Raw genomic sequence first — 20,643 nt, 5'->3', positions numbered from 1 at the left:
GCTTTGTGCAAAGGCCAGGGGAAAGTTCAGAGGGGGTGCAGGGCTCGCTGATAGGTTTGGCCCAAGGTGACCAGTGAATGCAGAACCTTAGCGGACCCTGATAGGCTTTATCCAGGCTGCGCTTCCTCATGCCATACATGTGGGGAACTTGCTTCCACTGGAGGCAATGATGGCCATCCGTGGATTGGGCGGAAGGATGGAGGGCAAGGGGGTCAATGGCTCTGCTCTGTCTGCATGCCTCTGAAAACCAGTTGCTGGAAACCCCAGGAGGGGAGAGGAGTCCTGTGTTCGGGTCCTGCTTGCAGGTTTCCCTTTTGGGCATCTGGTTGGCACCTGTAAGACCGAGGATGCTGGACCAGACGGGCCATTTTGATGCTCTTACCAATGAATGGAGACCTTTGGCGGACAGTGATAGGTTTGACCCAAGGTAACCAATGAACAGAGACTTTGGGGTATGGTTACCAGATTTCCCTGTTTCCCGGGGCAAGTCTCTGGATTTACAAATCAGTTCCCGGACAAAATCCATCCCCGGATTTCATTTAATGTCCCCTGATTTGTATTTTAAGTGTTGTTGATTTATTAGTAGGGAATGAACGTTGCGTGATTGGTTCAATGGCACAAGACACATCATATGGGGACTTCCGGCGAGGCAAAATGGCGGGCGCCATGGCAGTGAGCAGCTCCTGAAGCCAGCCAGAGCCAACTGCGCTACCAGGCTGGCTCCGGGCTGCTGAGACTGCCACTGCCGCCGCTACTGCTGAGGGGGAACCGGGGACGCCTGGCGCGCATTCTACTCATGTAAAAACACCAGGCAGGCCCCACAAATAACCCAGAGATGATTTTTAAATAAAACGGCACATTCTACTCATGTAAAAACATGCTGATTCCCGGACCATCCGCCGGCTGGATTTAGAAGGCGATTGGACCAGATCCGGCCCCCAGGCCTTAGGTTGCCTACCCCTGCTCTTAGGCATTATGGCATCATACATTCCAAGAGAGAAAAGGAGGGTTTTTATGTACAAAACAACTGCAGGGAGGATGCTGATAGCCAAGGGATGGAAAGGAGATAAAATTCCAACAAAAGAAGAGTGGCAGGTCAAGCTGTTTGAATATATGGAATTAGCGATTATGACGAAGAAGATCAGGGATCGATCGACCCAAAAGTTTAAAAAGGAATGGGAAATTCATAGACAATATTTAAAAGAACATTGTCCCCATATTAAAACTTTAGAATGCTTTTAATAACTCTCGGAATGACATAAGGTAAAAAACAAACAAACCACAAATAAGATTTAGTACAGGTTAAGTTTATTGAGAAATAGAGGTAAGTAATAGGGAAACAAAGAACCCACACAAAGGTGGGCAGAAGTCGGTGGCTGAAATTTTTCTGTGTTTTCGAGTTGTATTGTTTTTTGCTTCCCCCCCTTTTTATTGATGAATTATGTTGTGTGTGTGTCGTTTATAAACTAATAAAGACTGAATATATAAAAGAAAGAAAGAAAAAGGTTGCATTGTTTGGGACTTTTTAGTTTAGAGAAAGGTGAGTTAGAGGGACATGATAGAAATCTATAACATCATGTACAGCATGGAGAAAATGGATAGCGAAAGGTTTCCCTTCCTCTCTTGAGGACGTTCGAACTCATCCAGTGAAGCTGAATGTTGGAAGATTCAGGACAGAAGAAAAAAGTTCCTGCTTCACACAGCACACGGCTAAACTATGGAGCTCACTTCCACAGCAGCCAGCGATGGGCACCAACTCAGAGGGCTTTAGAAGAGGATTAGATAAATTCCTGGGCTGCCTAGGACTCCTAGTCATGATGGCTCTGCTCTGCCGCCACAGCTGGAGGCGGAAATCTTTGGAAGGCCAGTTGCTGGAAACCACAGGAGGCCAGAGGGGGCTTTTGTGTTTGTATCCTGCTTGCAGATTTCCCACAGGCAACTGTTCAGCCACTGTGATAACAGGGTGCTTGACTAGGTGGGCCATTGGCCTGATCCAGTAGGCTCTTCTTATGTTCTTAAAGGCAAAGGGACCCCTGACCAGTGGCGGACGACTCTGGGGTTGCGGCGCTCATCTCGCTTCATTGGCCGAGGGAGCAGGCATACAGTCATGTGGCCAGCATGACTAAGCCACTTGTGGCAAACCAGAGCAGCGCATGGAAATGCTGTTTACCTTCCTGCCGGAGCGGTACCTATTTATCTACTGCACTTTGACGTGCTTTCAAACTGCTAGGTTGGCAGGAGCAGGGAGTGAGCAATGGGAGCTCACCCCGTCGCGGGGATTTGAACCGCCGACCTTCTGCTCGGCAAGTCCTAGGCTCTGTGGTTTAAACCACAGTGCCACCCGCATCTTACAACTGGCTTAAAGCGGTTTGACTTTCAGATAAGAGAGAGCATTTTCTCCTGTCATTATTTTTTCCTTCTGCTCATTTTCCTCATACCCAGGCTTTGCTTTTTTCTGCTATTGCTCATTTCCTCTTATCTCGGCTCCACATTCCTGCAGACTAGAATTTGGGAGTTGGCCCTCGTTCAGCTCATACTGAAACAAAACCACATTCCAAGACTTGTAGACAACTGAAGTGAGTGTTTCTTGGGCACCTGAAAACTTGTGTAGAAACACCTTTTGGAAAACATGGGATTTACTTTTGATTTTAAAGGTTTGTTCCCTCCCCCCCATCCTGGGTACGCAGGTCATAGGGAGCCCAATCTTGGGTAGGATTAGAGGCAGTGTTCAAAGTCTTGGCTCCAAAAAGGTTGAATCTTAAAAGGTTCTATTTTCTGGTGCCTAGTTTCTGCTAATAAACTCCTACCCTGTATGGCGTTGTTGGACCTGCTGGTGTTGATTCTGTGGAACCAGTCAGAGATGTCCTTCCAGATGTTGCTGGGCTGCAGTTTCTGTTTCCCTGAGTGCTTGCCATGCTGGCTGGGGAACACTGGCTGTTGTAGGGCAGCAACATCTGGGTGGCTGCAGGTTCCCCATCCATGCCTCCCACTCTATTTGTCAGCTACAGTGGTACCTCGGGTTAAGTACTTAATTCGTTCCGGAGGTCTGTTCTTAACCTGAAACTGTTCTTAACCTGAAGCACCACTTTAGCTAATGGGGCCTCCTGCTTCCGCCGCGCCGCCAGAGCACGATTTCTGTTCTCATCCTGAAGCAAAGTTCTTAACCCGAGGTACTATTTCTGGGTTAGCGGAGTCTGTAACCTGAAGCGTATGTAACCTGAAGCGTATGTAACCCAAGGTACCACTGTACTCTAAGACCTGGTGTTATGGGAAGACTTATCTCCATCATGGGCTGAATAAGATGATGATGATGATGATAATTTATTATTATCATTTTATTATTTATACCCTGCCCATCTGGCTGGGTTTCCCCAGCCACTCTGTGCGGCTTCCAACAGAATATTAAAATACAACAGTCTATTAAACATTAAAAGCTTCCCTAAACAGGGCTTCCTTCAGATGTCTTCTAAAAGTCTGGTAGTTGTTTTTCTCTTTGACATCTGGTGGGAGAGCGTTCCACAGGGCAGGTGCCACTACCGAGAAGGCCCTCTGCCTGGTTCCCTGTAACTTGGCTTCTCGCAGCGAGGGAACCACCAGAAGGCCCTTGGAGCTGGATCTGTGTCTGGGCAGAACGATGGGTGTGGAGACGCTCCTTCAGGTATACTGGACCGACGCCGTTTAGGGCTTTAAAGGTCAGCACCAACACTTTGAATTGTGCTCAGAAACGTACTGGGAGCTAGTGTAGGTCTTTTAGGACTGGTGTTAGGTGGTCTCTGTGGCCACTCCCAGTCACCAGTCTAGCTGCCGCATTCTGGATTAGTTGTAGTTTCAAAGTCACCTTCAGCTGCTCAGCCTTGCTCCTCCGCCATGGGGGTCATAAGTGCCTAGTAGGCAGAGGAGGCCTAAGACTGGAGGGTGAGGGCAGGAAATGCCACTTGATCATATCCTTGCCTTTGGGACATCTCTGTCCTTGAAGCCAGTCTGGAATAGTCCAGGAGCGTAGGAAGTTGCCTTCATCCCAGCCAGACCAGCGGTCTTCTTAGCTCAGCAGTGTCTACATGGACTGGCAGCAAGGGTCCTCCAAGATTTCAGACCAGGAGTCTCGCCCAACCCTACTTGGAGATACCGGGGAGACCCCTGAACTGCCCTGAGACCCCCCTGGGTATAGGGCGGTGTATAAATTCAGTAAATAAATAAAACCTGGGGCCTTTTCAGCTGCACCCCTTCCTTTCTTGGCAAGAGAGATTCTCCATACATTTTTAAAGCCAAAATATTGTTCAGGGATGGATTTCCTCCCCTTTCCAAACAAAGTACCGATCCAAAACTTAGCAATTAGTGTAAAAGCAGGGGCTGTTTTTCAGCACAGCCAAGGCCTCTGCAAGAGCTGTTCAGCTGTTCTCCCCTGAGGTGGTGACACATCTCAGACCACAGCATATTTCATCTAAATAGGAATAATGTGGTGAACCCTAGAAGGATGAATAATATACTTTCTAGACATGGTTTTGGGCATAAATATTTATTTACGGTGCTGGGAGTGGGCGCAGAGGCCTCCCAGCTCTGAGAAAAACTGAACAGCTGAATTGACACAATGTCCGATCACCATATTTTTTTAATGGCTATAAGTTGTTTTAATTTGTATTTAATGTAATTTTTACAGTGGTGCCTTGCAAGACGAAAATAATCCGTTCCGCGAGTCTCTTCATCTAGCGGTTTTTTCGTCTTGCGAAGCAACCCTATTAGCGGCTTAGCGGATTAGCACTATTAGCGGTTTAGCGGATTAGCGGCTATTAAAGGCTCAGTGGCTTAGCGGCTAAAAGGCTATTAGCGGCTTAGCGGCTTAGAAAAAGGGGGGGAGCGAAAAAAATCGGAACACTCGCAAGACGTTTTCGTCTTGCGAAGCAAGCCCATAGGGAAATTCGTCTTGCGAAGCAGCTCAAAAACGGAAAACCCTTTCGTCTAGCGGGTTTTCCGTCTTGCGAGGCATTCGTCTTGCGGGGCACCACTGTAATTCTGTAACCTGCCCTGGGACCTTAGGGTGAAGGAGGGGTAATAAGTAATATCAGAAGGTTCTTCCATTAGCACCAACTGTCCTAAATCAATACCACCTTTTTGGGGGTCTTCATTTTTGCCTTTTGGGGGAGCGGCATTGTTGCTTGTCAGCGTGGACCTGTGTCGGTCAACCTTGGGTCCTCGGAAGTGGTTGGACTACAATTCCCATCATCCTTGGCCAGCTTAACCAATGGTCAGGGAAGGTGAGAGTTGTAGTCCAACCACACCTGAGAGACCCCAGGTTGAAGGCCCTATGGAGCTGGCTGGGCCAAAGGTCTGAGTCAGTATAAGGCAGCTTCCAAAGCTGTTTCATTTTTTACAAATGAGAACTCACACTTGAAATGGTTCCATGTCCCACAGCAGTCCAATTTCCATACACTCACTCCCAAGTCAGGAAAAATGCTTTCCCCTGCCCAAGATGACTCTAAATACCAAATTGACCACAAGGCTTCCAGCTCTGTGAAAGCTTCTCCGGTCAGTAACCCCTGGCTGCCTGCCTGATTGGAAAGAAACTGGTGCATTATCCACTAAAAGGGCATTTGTGCAACGTCTTTGGTTTCTTGAGATGCATAACAATGGTGGGGAAGAGTTGCATGTCCTCTAACATTTTGCTGAAGATAATTGCGGGGGCCTTTTGCACACTTGTTAGCCCTCAGCACCTGGTCCTGGAGGCGCTGGATGCAGCAAGCTTGCTGATGAGCAGATGAAAGAAGGGTGTGGGCTGTAAATGCAGCCATAAAATTAGTAATGGATAACAGAAAGTCCATATCTAACCTGTTTGGTACTTCAAGTTCAAATGAGATAACGAACATTCTAATACTACTTGATTATAATGAAACATCAAAGTGGTGTTCTAAAAATAAAATGATGGGGGCTGTGCGACTAAGTTTTACCCAGAGTCGAAATGGAGTAACTTTGGAAAGGGCACGGCTGGCTCTAAAACAGGAGCACTCTGGGTTGTGACTCGGACAGGCTTACATTTTAATCCTATGCACAATTTCTTGGCAGTCAGCCTGCTTGAAATTCCCACTGAACGTGTGGTTTCCATAATAGCAGGGATAGTTTGATCTTATACTGGCCAGTTCATGAATCGATCTATGTTGACTGCAAGTACGGTAGCTCTCCCGGGTTTCAGGCAGGGAACATTCCCCGTGCTGCCTGGAGACACTGCCGGGGTGGGGATGGGGCTAAACCCTGGACTTCCTGCTGTCAGGCTTGGCCTGCTCAGCTCTCCCATGGAGGTTTTGAACTTGAGGAATCAACTGGGAAGAAGAGGAGGTGGCTGTTTGGACATGTGGGTTAGGAGCGTCTTGGTTCTCTGCTTGCCAATGTGCCATTAACTCCCCAGTTGGCTTTAAAAGAGGATTAGACAAATTCATGGAGGAGGCGAGGGCGAGCAGCAGCTTCTGAGCAGGATAGCTTTGATCCTTCTTGCAGGTTCCCCACAGGCAACTGGGAGGAGAGGATTCTGGACTCGATGTTCTTCTGCAGGCTCTTCTGATGTTCCGGATGGAACAGCTCAGGGTGTGTCAGATGGTAGCCTCTACTTAAAATGGAGCCACAGACCAAGCTGTTATTACATGTGATTCAAGGGAGGGTGAGCAGGTTCGGCCTTGAGCTGACCATGTGATTTTAATTTGCTTTGCCCTGAATGCAGCCACTGTAATGATAGACCAGGCATTTGAGGAGACGGAACTGGGAAGAAGACAGTGGGTTGACAGGCAAGTGGCTTTGCTTCTTTCGATGAGAAGAGCCCCTGCGCCCCAGTGTGCAATGTGTTGTGATGATGAACACCCCCAGTGTGGAGAGTTCCAGCTCTGGGGGCACACGGTGTAGCTAGAGGTCAAAGTTGAAAAACAACAGACCATGAAATTATCAAAAAAAGTGGACAAAAGTTAACCGTTTTAAGAACAAATGCGCACAATAAAATCACTCTCACAGGAGGCTAGATGGTTTTGAAAGAGGATTAGACACATTCATGGAGGAAGAGAGAGACCAGTTGATGGCTACTGGCCATGTGTCCATACTCTGCCTCCACAGCCAGAGGCAGGGATGCTTCTGAATACCAGTTGCTGCAGGACTCCTGTGCTTGAACCCTCCTTGCTGGTTTCCCGTTGGGGCACCTGATCGGCCCCTGTGAGAAGAGGGGGCTGGACTAGATGGGCCCTGATCCAGCAGGCTCTTCTTAGGTAAAGGTAAAGGGACCCCTGACCATTAGGTCCAGTCGTGGCCGACTCTGGGGTTGCGGCGCTCATCTCGCTTTATTGGCCAAGGGAGCCGGCGTACAACTTCAGGGTCATGTGGCCAGCATGACTATGGATTGTTAACAGGTGAAAATCCAAAGTTATAATATATTAAGTTAAAGGATTAAGACAAAAACAAAGAGGGAAAGGAATTGCTGAATTAACTAACAGAACTGGAATACAAAAAAGGGAGGTGTGAGGAGGTCAGGGAAGTAAGGAAATGAAATGTAAGGCATGGAAAGACTGATGTGTTTTTTTAAAGTGTTTTTTTATCTTTTTTGTATTTTGTATTTTTTTCCTTTTTGTTTCTTTTCCTTTTCCTTTCTTTCTTTTTTTATTTATGTAATCCTTTCTTTGAAACTTTAATAAATATCATTAAAAAACACACACAAAAACATGTGGCCAGCATGACTAAGCCGCTTCTGGCGAACCAGAGCAGTGCACGGAAACGCCGTTTACCTTCCCGCCGGAGTGGTACCTATTTATCTACTTGCACTTTGACGTGCTTTCAAACTGCTAGGTTGGCAGGAGCAGGGACCAAACAACAGGAGCTCACCCCGTCGCGGGGATTCGAACTTTCTGATCGGCAAGTCCTAGGCTCTGTGGTTTAACCCACAGCACCACCTGCATCCCTCTTCTTAGGTAGCCTTGCCTAAATAAATAACATCTTAGCAGGCATCAATTGGTTCCTGCTTAAGCAACTGGATGAGATCATTTCCTGCAGGGAGGAGAAGCACCCTTCCCAGAAGGAAGCTCTGGCCGAGGTTGACCATGCAAGCCCATCTTCCTGGCAAAAGGGACTGTGCACCAGGCTAAGCTTGCCCACCTGGTTTGACCCACTTTATCAGTCTCTCTATTATGTGAGGCTTACAGTTGGGGGACAGCCAGCCCCCAAATCGCAAGAGAGTGTCAGTAAGTTGGGACCAGTTTACCTGCGAGATTGCCTAACCCCACATGCTCCCACCTGGCCACTTCAGCCTGTGGAACTGGCCCTGTTGCAGGTGCCACATATGACCCATTCCGCATTTGTAAGATACAACTCTGGAACTCCCTGCCTGGTGACATCAGTCAGGCCCCTTCACTTCACTCTTTTCAGCTAAAGGCATCTTTCCCCAGTTACAGATAGGTAGCCGTGTTGGTCTGCCATAGTCAAAATAAAAAAATTCCTTGCAGTAGCACCTTAAAGACCAACTAAGTTAGTTCTTGGTATGAGCTTTCGTGTGCATGCACACTTCTTCAGATACACTGAAACAGAAGTTGCCAGACCCTTCTATATAGTGAGAAGGTGGGGAGGGGTATTACATCACCCCTTGCCTTTTCCTGTAAGACCTATTGCAGTCGTTTAGAGTCGTCAACAGGCTCATCTCAGCTATCTGCCAATCTCCCATTCCCACCACCCTTCTGAGTAATACCCCTCCCCACCTTCTCACTATATAGAAGGATCTGGCAACTTCTGTTTCAGTGTATCTGAAGAAGTGTGCATGCACACGAAAGCTCATACCAAGAACTAACTTAGTTGGTCTTTAAGGTGCTACTGCAAGGAATTTTTTTTATCTTTCCCCAGGTAAGCCTATGCAGGCATTTAGAAAGCTGGTGTGAGTTTTAATTATTATTGTTATTTTAATTTTTTGAAAGTCTTAAATGAGTGTCTATTTCTTATTGTTTATCTCTTTTTTCGAAAGAGCTTTGAGGTTTTGGCTTTTGTTTTTGTTTGTTTACAATCAAGCAGTACATAAATATCCACATTTTTACAAAGCCTGTTTTCCCATTACAAGGGGAGGTTTTCACTGTCTCTTCCTGGTGCCACAGCCCTGTGCCAAATTGAACCCCGTGCTGTGTTCCTGAGCTGCTTTTAAGCAGAGGGGAAAGACCCTGGGAGATCCAGTCATATTTAGCCATGCTCTTCCTGCTACAGACAGACCTTGGCTGCTTTTGGCTGCTCAGGCAGGAAACAGCTGGCTGTGCCTGTGCATAATCCTCCAGGCTTCTGTCCTCTGACATCGCCTGGGGCAGGGAAGGTGGAGAGGCTCTGAAGCCCCAGCTCAGCTTCTTGTTTCCTCTGCTCTTGCAGCAGAGAGAGGGATCACAAGACTCTGGTTTTGAGAGAAGGAGCCAGGCCTCTTTGTTTGACTCCCCACTTCCTGGGTCGCCTTCTTCCTGGGAGGGCCACCCAAACAGGCTGCTCTGTGGTGCTCACTTTCTGAGCCCTACAGCATGGATCACAGCCAGCCCACCCATGAGGCCAGGTGAGATGATTGCCTTGGGCGGCAGGATCCACAGAGGCAGTGTCTGTGTGAAGTTAGTTTCACTTTTCGTCCAGAGCGAGAGAGAGCGAGTGCATGGCACAGCATGTGTCCAAGTTCGGATGGACTTCTTTGTTTGGCTTGTAAATAAACGCTGTTAAAGAGAGAAGAACAGTGTCTGGACTTTCCTTTCCTTCTCACACAGAGGCAACCGCTGCTGCTCTGTTACTGCTTGCAGACGTTTTCCACAGAGGCTTGCGCAGACAAAACGTGCAGAGTTTTTGCGCAGAGGAAACGCACTGGACAGGCAGAAGTTCCACAGGTGCTGCTGGTTTCCCACTGTTATGTGCTGAAGTTCTCACCCTGGGCCAGCAGGGGGATACTGTAGATAGTTTTCACTCAGGTCCACATATGCAAATAAGGAATTGAAAGTGACGTTCAGTGATTGGATAGTTACAGAAAGTTGTTACTGTTGCGTTGTAGTGGAGCTCTATATAAGCAGGCTGGTTGAACCCTTCAGTTCAGTTCTGTTCTGGCCTGTGAATAAAAAATAGCTTTCTGAAGAATTTCTGTGTTGTCTGATATGTTCACCCACAACTTAACACCCATTCCCAGGGAGGAAATGGCCAGATCTGCCCTCTGGGGTCTCTCGGCATCTGCACCCACCTGGTGTGATTCGGAGCTTGTTTTCTGCGGGCGTGGAGGTCAGGATCTAAAGCGGGGGACAGAAAGGTTTACCTTGCCTGGGCTGGTTCACTCCAGTGAAGATCCCTCTGTGGACTGGATTGTGTGTGCGTGTGAGTGCGCGTGCCCACGATTTCTGGCCTCTGTGCAGACGCGATTTCCGGTGTCTGCATCTGCGCAGAGGCAATTTGTAGCACTGCGGAAGCGAGTCCCCGCGCTGCGCCAGTGTGGTGTGGTGGTTAAGAGCGGTAGACTCGTAATCTGGTTAGCCGCTTTGAGACTCCTTTGGGTAGTGATAAAGCGGGATATCAAATCCAAACTCTTCTTCTTCTTCTTCTTTGCCACTGGTTTAGCACAGCACACAGGGACTTGCCAAGTGGGCAGCTCCGTTCGGGAGTGGCTCGTGGGCCAGTTAAACGACCCCTGTGGGCCGCTTGTGGCCCATGGGCCTTAGGTTGCCGACCCCTGATCTAATGCAACAGATTCAAAGGAGAAGAAAGTAGATTCCAACTAAACTTCAGGAAGAACTTTCTGATGGTCAGAAAGCTGGCAGTGGAAAGGACTCTTTTGAAAGGTGGCGACTTTCCCTTTCGCTGGAGGTTTTTAAGCAGAGTTTTCAGAAATCACTGGGGATTGTATCTCTGTGGGGGGGAAGAGGGGTCTCCTAGGCACTAATTTCTTACACTCACCCACAGCCCCTTCTCGGCACATGGCGTTAGTATACCCTGGACTGGCTCAGCCAGCGTCTCCTTCTGAAGTCGCCACAAGCTGTCTATGCAGCGCAGCTGCCTTTGGCCCTCTGTTAGGATTAAAATTTGCCTTTGCAACTTTTCTGCCTGTAGATTTAGACCCTCTTCACTTGCCAAGCATTTAACTTGTTTGCTTCTAGGAATGCACTCCTTTTTAAAAAAACCAACAACCCGCAGCTTTTACTAGATTTACACAGGTCAGAGGGCCACGAGTATCTGACAAGGGGCTCTCAGATCCCAGCTGGCAACGTCAACCATCAGGCTGGCAGTGACATTTTAAGAAGCAATGACTGCAGGGTCGTTTGTATGGGGAAGTGTTGTTCAGCTGGCTGGGCAGGACTTGGCAGCTTTAAGGAAGGAAGCAATAAAAACGTCTGTGCTCTGCAGTGACAGAGAGAGAAAATTGCAAGCACTTTGCCTGCTTTGTGGGAGACGCTGCTTGCTCTTTCCCCCACTGAATCAGGCTGTTCTGAGCCATGCCGTCGTGTGCTGCCTGGCCCCTAGCCTTTGTGCAGCTAAGACATCCATCAGGGGCACGTGGCGGCTTTTCTGTGTTCTGCTGTGTGTGAGCAGCCACATTCCCTCCCCCAGCCACCAGTGTCACTTGTTCGGCACTCCTGACTGAATTGCCAAAATGCCAGGAGAACAAAGGCCATCATTTTATTTTTGCAGACACACACTTAGTGAGGCACCACTAAGCGCCTTGTTCGAGGCTTATAGCTGGTGGAACAGAAAAGACCATGAACCTTGGCAATGGGCCCCTCCAGATGGGTAGCAGCGGGTGGGGCGGGGGAGGCTTAGTTCACCTCCCGAGAGAGTGGCGAGGCAGTGGCATGGTCAGCCCAGTGCAGACACACCGGCAGAGCCAATCTGGTGCTCCTGCCCATGGGTTTGCACTCTGCCAGCCTTGCTACTGGTTTGCCATGATGGGGAGTAATGATGGGGAGAGAACTACGTACACCATCTTGAGGTCCTTGCAGAAAAAGGTGAGATCAAAATGCAAAAAATGAAAATAAAAATCCATAAATAGCAATATACAGTGGTACCTTGGTTCTCAAACTCAGTCCGTTCTGGAAGTCCATTCGACTTCCAAAATGTTCGCAAACCAAGGCGTGGCTTCTGATTGGCACCGGAAACAATGCCAACAGCCAAAACGGACATCCAGCTTCCAAAAAATGTTTGTAAACTGGAACACTTACTTCTGGGTTTGTGGCGTTCAGGAGCCGATTTGTTCGGGAGGCAAGCTGTTTTGGGAACCAAGGTACCACTGTAATAGATTATTTTCATAATATATATGCACTCTTTATCTTAGTATATGCATTTTTGGCTGGAGAAACCACATTACAAATTCCAGAGGATTTCTAAGGATGGTTGTGTTTGGGAGGAGGAGAGGACAGGAGAAAGAAAGAAAGAGAGAGAGAGAGAGAGAGAAAGAGAGAGAAAGAAAGAAAGAAAGAAAGAAAGAAAGAAAGAAAGCTGTGAGTGGAGAGGGCAGCTGAATGAGCTGAGCAAATACCATCTACCCTGGACCTGCCCATAAAAAGCAAGTCTAGCTTGAGGCTCTTTCCAGGGGCTCTTTTGTAGGTGAGTTGAGAGTTTGTTTGGACCTGGAGGTTTTTTGTTCACCACTTAGAGATACAGTGGTGCCCCGCAAGACGAATGCCTCGCAAGACGGAAAACTCGCTAGAGGAAAGAGTTTTCCGTTTTGGAGGTGCTTCTCAAAACGAATCTCCTATGGGCTTGCTTCGCAAGACGACAATGTCTTGCGAGTTCCTGTGGGGTTTTCCCCCCTTCCCCCCCTTTTTCTAAGCCGCTAAGCCGCTTATCAGCTGATCCGATAAGCTGATAAGCCGCTAATAGCGCTAATCCTCTAATCCGTCAATGGGCTTGCTTCGCAAGACGAAAAAACCGCTAGATGAAGAGAATCACGGAACGGATTCTTTTCGTCTTGCGAGGCACCACTGTATTTTAAATATATTAAGCAGTGTAGAAATCAAATAATATAATCGTTTCAATTTCATTGTTCTGTATGGGACAATGACAATGAAGATATCATATATCGTTTGAAAAATGCAAGGACCTCTTTATGTTGCAGGGGGTTGGGCCAGATGGCCTTGAGGTCCCTTCCAACTCTGTAATTCTATGAGGAACGGAATCTAATTTCTCTCACCTCTCAAGGGATTGGCAATAAGGCGCATCCTTGCAGGCTGTCATAGAGAGGATCTGCTATGATAATGAGGGTTTCCTTCCCCTCCAATTATAAGCAGTGACTCAGAGATCTCAAGAGAAGAAAGCTTTGCTGCCTCTTGCCAGAATGAGGTAACATTCCCTGGGTAGACAGGAGCCTGACGCGAGGCTCCCCTGATTCCGAAGGGTGTGTGTTCGAATCAAACTTTGGTTTCCATAGAGCTGTTTGGCCTTTCTCAGTCCCTAGGCAGTGGGCAGGATGGGGTGAGCCTTGTTTTGGAAGACAAGTCATTAGCCAAAAGGCTTGCCGACAGGAGGGGGCGAGGGAGAGAAGGAAGATCCCTGGCGTACTATTTTAAAAGCAAAGGTGATTAGTGGAAATTGGCCCATGAAGCTTTTCAAGGTGCAGTGCTTGAAATGTGACCTGCTTCTGTTCCCAGTGTGATCAAAATCAGGCGAGCGGCGAGATCAGTTGCGCAGTCCATCCTGTCCTCACACATTGCAGCGGCTTGGACTCGATGACCACTGGGGATCCCTTTCAGCCATGCAGTTCTTGTCAGGAGCTCGTCCTACACTCGAGTAGGACCCTGGCAGAGACACATGCCCAACTGACATGTTCTCTCCCTCCTGGTCGATCGTTCGGGAGCTTCCAAAGCTTTCTTCTGCCCGAACATCACAGTGACTGATGCCAGCAGACACCGGCACACTTAGGGATCTGCAGAGTCTGTGCAGTTCGTGTGACAGGCCTCAGCAACTCAGCATTTTGGCTAATCTACTTTATTTACATATAAACACACACAGAGCACTGCAACATGGCTCCCCTTCTCTCTAGCATCAGACAGCAAAGAGAAAAAAAACGAAGGACAATAGTCCCACTTCACAGAACACAATAACATAAAATTCCTGTCTCCGTCACTTCCCACTCTGTGGAGTCAAAACATACACCGTCATGTACAAAAATCCCATAACTGCAATCATGGAGCAGGAATTCTAACAGTTCTATGATTCTGTGAAACTTTGCCCACGCTGGGGAGCAGCAGGCCCAGAGGTCAGGATTTAACAGGTCCTGGTGGGCAGGGATGGGGCCTCCAGTAGTGATGACCCCCCTTCTGCTGGATATGCAAGGATCCCCGAGCCCTAGTGGTGCGGCAGACAAGTGCCAGAAAGTGCAACTGCAGCTTGATGCAATTTGGGAAACTCCCTCCGTCTCCCAGAAGATTGTGCCTGGTTCCAGCGGTAGCTGTTACACTTCTAGCACAGGAGAGGGGATCTTGTGGGCCCACCAAATGTTGCTGGGCTCCCAGTTATGGTTATCCTGATCTACTGGCCATGCTGGCTGGAGCTGTTGAGAACTGGAGTGCAATCAGACGACAGGCACAGAGCCTTGGCAGCTGAAGTTCCGTGGCAGACGGGTTGGTCTAGTGCAGGGGTAGGCAACCTAAGGCCCGGGGGCTGGATGTGGCCCAATCACCTTCTCAATCCGGCCCATGGACGGTCTGGGGAATCAGCATGTTTTTACATGAGTAGAATGTGTCTTTTTATTTAAAATGCATCTCTGGGTTATTTGTGGGGCATAGGATTCATTAATTTTTTCCCTTCAAAATATAGTCCGGCCCACCACATGGTCTGAGGGACAGTGGACCGGCCCACGGCTGAAAAAGGTTGCTGACCCCTGGTCTAGTGCAGTGTTTCCCAACCGGTGTTCCGCGGCACACTCCGCGGCACACCGCGGGGGCGGCTCCGCGGTGGTGGTGCCGAGGTTTCTCTCTCCATTCTCCCCTCACACACACACACAGGAAATAACACAGGATCAGCTGACAGGACCCGGCCAATGGGGCGGCGGCGGGGCAGCGCGCGCAAAAGGGAGGAGCGCGAGACAGCGGACGAGGAGGAGGCCGGCATGTCCGGGCAGCAGCAGCAACAACAGCAGCAGCAACTCCCGGCGACGGCTCCTCAAGCCCCGGGCAACCCTACTCCCTCACCGTCCTTGGCCGCCCTCCTGCTCCACCCGCCGCCGCCTCCCCCGCCGCCGCCGCCGGCCACCTCGGCCCCGCCGCCGCCCCCTCCTCTGCCCGCTATCGCCGCCACCACCACAACAGCCGCCGCCGCCTCAGCTGGACCCATGCCTGCCGGGAGCGGCGGCGGCAGCAGCAGCAGCAGCGCCCCGGCGCCCTTCCCTCACGGCGGCGACCCGGCCCTGAACGAGCAGGAGAAGGAGCTCAAGCGTCGCCTCAAGCGGCTCTACCCGGCCGTGGATGAGCAGGAGACGCCGCTGCCGCGCTCCTGGAGCCCGAAGGACAGATTCAGCTACATCGGCCTCTCGCAGAACAACCTGCGCGTCCACTACAAAGGTAGAGGGACGGAGGGAGGGCGAGGGCGAGGCCACCGCCATCCCCAGGCCCCCTCCGCCTCTTCCTCCGAAAGGCAGGCTGAGAAACTCCCAGGGAAGCTCTGAACGTCTCCCCCGAAACCGTCGGGAGGCTTCGGTTGTTGCCTTTCTCCGCCGAGGTCGGTGGACCCCGAGCCTAGGCTTCCTTCCCGCACCCCGCTTTCCGAAGACCGCACACCAGTTGGGCCAGTACATATTCCCCTCCCGTGACTGGAGCGGAATAGCCCTTTCTCTTCTTCCCCAACCCTTGTCGTTGGAGGAGTCCCTCAGTCCCTCGCTTTGCTGCCTCCTCCCCCCCCACCCCCAAAGCTTGGAGGTTCCCCGGCAAGGGGGAGGGAAAAAAATTGAAACTTACACTTTCGTGCGTCCCTCCCGGCGTGACGCTGCGCGCTGACGTCACGGGGCTGTAATGGTGGTATGCCTTGAGATTTTTTTCATCAAACAAGTGTGCCTTTGCCCAAAAAAGGTTGGGAAACACTGGTCTAGTGGGCAGGCGGATGAGACAGCAGTTGAGGAGCCTGTTGGAGACAGGCTTCGTCCCCTCTTGTGGGCTCTGCATGTGCTTCCACCCAAACTGCCTAGTCCACCGGGGGGCACAATACTTTTTCATTTTCACTGGATAAGAAACAACACTTTAATAACCCATCAGGCAATGCAAAACACTTATAAAGATACAGCATAAACCGTTTCAGCTCATCTGGTAGCAGAAGTTCACTCATTCTCTGTCACTGTTCTCATCCCAAAGACTTCCCTATGCAAAGGCGGCACAACTGCATCAAGGAGAAGGACCCTCAATGAATTTGCAATACTTGCTGCTCCCCGGGCACTGGCAACCCATGCTATGCTACTGCCTGAGCTCAAGGGCACTCTGCTCCCCCACCTTTGGTACTCAAGGGCATACTGCCTCCCAGGGCAGTGACAGACTGTGGGCTCTCAACTTTCAGTGGTGTCCTGTGCCCCTCCCCGCTCTGTTATACATCATTATTGTGCTGCCCCCTCCGTCACAGTGCCCAGTGTGGTTGCACTGGTTGTCCAGTGGAGTTAGAACGCACCCATTGTGGCTGTGTCCTGTGTGCTCTGCCCTTGCAGCTTCCAGGGTAGAACTGCGTGGTGTTATTATTTCTCCACCTACCCATCTAGGAGCTGGGTCAAGTAGGAGGAGGAGGAAGAGTTGGGAAGTGGGCTTTTGGATATTGGCATTGTGTTGTTTTGCCCCGGGGCAAGCTGCTGTTATGCCTCTGCTCTGCTGTCTTTCGTGGCTGATTGTTCTGACCTACTTCCCAGGATCAGAGGAGGCTGGGAGTGCCCGGCGGGAACATTCTGGAGGGAACTGGTTGTGTTTCAAAGAGGAAAATCGCTGTACACAAACAGACGTCCGTTGTAGCCAAATCCTCAGTATAGGTATAGATTGCAGCTGAAAGCTGCATACAGGACTGTGTGCCTCACAAAGGACATTGCCAGATTGTGAATTAAGTAATCAAATACTAGGTGTGTAGCTCCACCCTTCCTCCTGAAGGAGTGCAGGTTGTCAAATACGTCAAAACCGGAATGCAATGGAAACTTCTAATCAATAGCTTAAAAACAACCTTCTAAAAAAAAAGTTTAAATGCTTTAAATAAACCCCAAGCCGGTCACCTCACAACTAATAATTTATGGTTTGGCAGGAACAGATTTTTCCACTAACAGAGGCCTGTGGAAATGGGAATGTTGTTTGATTCTTCTTCAAATAAGTTAATGGAGGAGACAGGTGCAGTTTGCTGGGGGGGGGGAGGGCATTCCACAAACCGGGAGCCACCACTGAGAAGAAGATTCCACCTAAACATTAGGAAGAACTTCCTGACAGTAAGAGCTGTTTGACAGTGGAATTTGCTGCCAAGGAGTGTGGTGGAGTCTCCTTCTTTGGAGGTCTTTAAGCAGAGGCTTGACAACCATATGTCAGGGGTGCTCTGATGGTGTTTCCTGCTTGGCAGGGGGTTGGATTCGATGGCCCTTGTGGTCTCTTCCAACTCTAGGATTCTATGATTCTATTCTATGATTCTATGGGTGCTGATGGGAAAGCTGCCTTCAAAGGAGGCGCTGGTTTCTAGAGCCTAGAGGATAAAGAGTAGTGTCAGATCATCTCAGCAGAATAAGAACCTAAGGAAATGTGATGTGCAAGCCTAATAGGGTTCCTGGGATTTTCGACCCATCCCATGTTGTTGTTGTTTTAAGTGAACCAACCAGGTTCTCTCTTCTTGGACAATCAGATGGAGCAGGGCATATTTTTGGGTGGGGTCACTGTTATGAATTTTGCAGTTTGGCTCTTGGCTCAAAGTATCTAACTGCATATTTAGGATTTTTTTAAAAAGCACATGCCAAAATAATTGCAGATGTTTGTGCTGTTTTCAACCTCAGTAAATTGGAAACGGGATGCTGTCACAGGACAGGATGCCCTTCTGAATGGATTCATGAGAAATGGATGCTGTAGAGCAAAGTCTAATGTATTGACTCTGTCTGCAGACTAATAAAATCGAACGTATTGAATTTCGCCGCAGGCCAAAGCAAAGACACACACACATACCCCAAAATAAATAAACAAAAGGATTCTTGCATTGCAGGGGGTTGGACTAGATGACCTCTGGGTTCCCTTCTAACTCTACAATTCCATGATTCTATGTAATAACATCTCAAAATATTGTCCTCTCTTGCATTTGGCTTTTTTTTTTTAATGAGGAAATGATTTTGGAGTAGAACAGGTGTGGGGAGTGTTTGAGTCCTAGAATCATTGAACTTCAGAGTTTCATCTAGTCCAGCCCTCTGCAAAGCAGGAATTGCAGCACAAGAATCCCCTACAGGTGGGCCTTCAACCTCTCTCTCAAACTCTCAAAAGAGGAGGAGCCCCCCACCTTCCAAGGGAGGCTGTTCCACTGTCAAACAGCTCTTACTACCATGCTTCAAATAAATAAAAGGCAAAGGGACCCCTGACCATTAGGTCCAGGCGTGGCCGACTCTGGGGTTGCGTCTCTCATCTTGCTTTATTGGCCGAGGGAGCCGGCGTACAGCTTCCGGGTCATGTGGCCTGCATGACTAAGCCGCTTCTGGCAAAACCAGAGCAGTGCACGGAAACGCCGTTTACCTTTCCGCTGGAGTGGTACCTATCTATCTACTTGCACTTTGACGTGCTGTCGAACTGCTAGGTTGGCAGGAGCAGGGACCGAGCAACGGGAGCTCACCATGTCATGGGGATTCAAACCGTGACCTTCTGATCAGCAGGCCCTAGGCTCTGTGGTTTAGACCACAGCGCCACCCGCATCCCCACAAATAAATAAATAAATAAATAGAAATGAAAATAAATAAAGTTTAATAAGTAAGTTTAATGAGCAAGTTTAATAAGTAAGCGAGCTCCCTTGGAATGCCCCTGCTCCTTGGAAATAAAACTATTTCCAAGGAATATAGCTGCTTGGGGGGTGGAGCGGTTTGGGGAGTGTAGGACCAGTGGTTACAGCTAAAGGTGTAAAAGACCCATGATCTTCCAGTTTTGGAGGATTCAATCTGTCATCATCCCTGACCGCTGGCTGTGTCAACGGGGGCTTATGGGAGTTCCACGTGGGAAGGGCCACGGGTCTCCCCTCCCTGGCTGGAGGAGACCCCTGCCTGCAACACAGGAGAGCTATTGTTGGCAGTCAGTGCAGACAGCTGTGAACTAGGTGGCTAATGTATGCTTAGCAGATTATTTTTTCTCCCCCCCCCATATCTTTATCTTTCCTTTACTTGTTTCATCGACCTCCTCACACCTCCCTTTTTTTGTATTCTAGTTCAATTCACTATTTCAGCAAATTCTTTCCATCTTTCTCAATTTTTGTTCTATAATTTATCTTAATGGTCTAACCTTAAATTTTTTCATTTTGGCCCGTTATCAATCAGCTTTTACTTAATTCTTTGTTACATTTCTACTAAAACCATATAGCTTCATTCCAGCATCCTCCTAACACTCATTGATTTTACAATGTTTCTGTAAATATACTTTAATTTTTTTCCAATCTTCTTCCACTGACTCTTCTCCCTGGTCTCGAATTCTGCCAGTCATTTCCGCCAGTTCCATGTAGTCCATCAACTTCATCTGCCATTCTTCCCTGGTGGGTAGATCTTGTGTCTTCCAGTGCTTTGCGATAAGTATTCTTGCTGCTGTTGTAGCATACATAAAGAAAGTTCTATCCTTCTTTGGCACCAATTGGCCAACCATGCCCAGGAGAAAGGCCTCTGGTTTCTTCAGGAAGGTATATTTAAATACCTTTTTCATTTCATTATAGATCATCTCCCAGAAAGCCTTAATCTTTGGGCATGTCCACCAAAGGTGAAAGAATGTACCTTCAGTTTCATTACATTTCCAACATTTATTATCGGGCAAATGGTAAATTTTTGCAAGCTTGACTGGTGTTATGTACCACCTATAAATCATTTTCATTAAATTCTCTTTTAGGGCATTACATGCCGTAAACTTAGCAGATTTTTTTTCAATGAAGCTGAGTAGCAACAGGGAGTCAGTAGTGAGGATGGTGAGGCAAAAGACCCTGGGCCCAGGCACACATGCATATTGTATAAAGGGGCAAAGCCCTTCTTTCACACCCTGTGAAACATAAATGCACAGAATTTTAAAAAAACCTGGGCAACGGCCAGCCGCCTGCAACTCCCGAGCGTCCCCAGATCAGTCAAAACAAAGGGGGAAGGGGGCAGGAGATCTGTACCACCGGACGTCCCTGGTTCTCCTTCGGCAGTTGCGGCAGCAGTGGCAGTCAGCAGCCCGGAGCCAGCCTGGTAGCGCAGTTGGCTCTGGCTGGCTTCAGGAGCTGCCCGCTGCCGTGGCGCCTGCCATTTTTCCTCGCTGGAAGTTCCGGTAAGGAAAAATGGCAGGCGCCACGTCAGCGGGCAGCGAGCAGCTCCTGAAGCCAGCTTGCCAGAGCTGAGGCTGCCGCTGCCACATTTCCTGGGGACAGATTTGCAAATCCGGGGACTGTCCCCGGGAACTGTGGACATCTGGTAACCCTAGGCTAATGGTCTGACTCAGGATGAACCAGCTTCCTCTGTTCTCAGCTTCCTATACTCTTAAGGGTGGGAAAAAC

The 20,643-nt window shown here is 49.0% G+C and overlaps 1 protein-coding gene across 1 annotated transcript in view; it reads left to right on the top strand.

Annotated features, from left to right (window-relative positions):
- The window catches only part of SEMA7A (semaphorin 7A (JohnMiltonHagen blood group)), a 58,209-nt gene that overhangs the window by 15,039 nt on the left and 22,527 nt on the right, over positions 1-20,643 (top strand). The gene's annotated exons all lie outside the window — the stretch shown is intronic.

The sequence above is a fragment of the Podarcis liolepis genome (assembly GCF_965112155.1).
Source record: "Podarcis liolepis genome assembly, chromosome: 9".
Classification (NCBI taxonomy): domain Eukaryota; kingdom Metazoa; phylum Chordata; class Lepidosauria; order Squamata; family Lacertidae; genus Podarcis; species Podarcis liolepis.
Note: the sequence above shows the minus strand (reverse complement) of the source record. Positions and strands in the feature narration are given on the sequence as shown.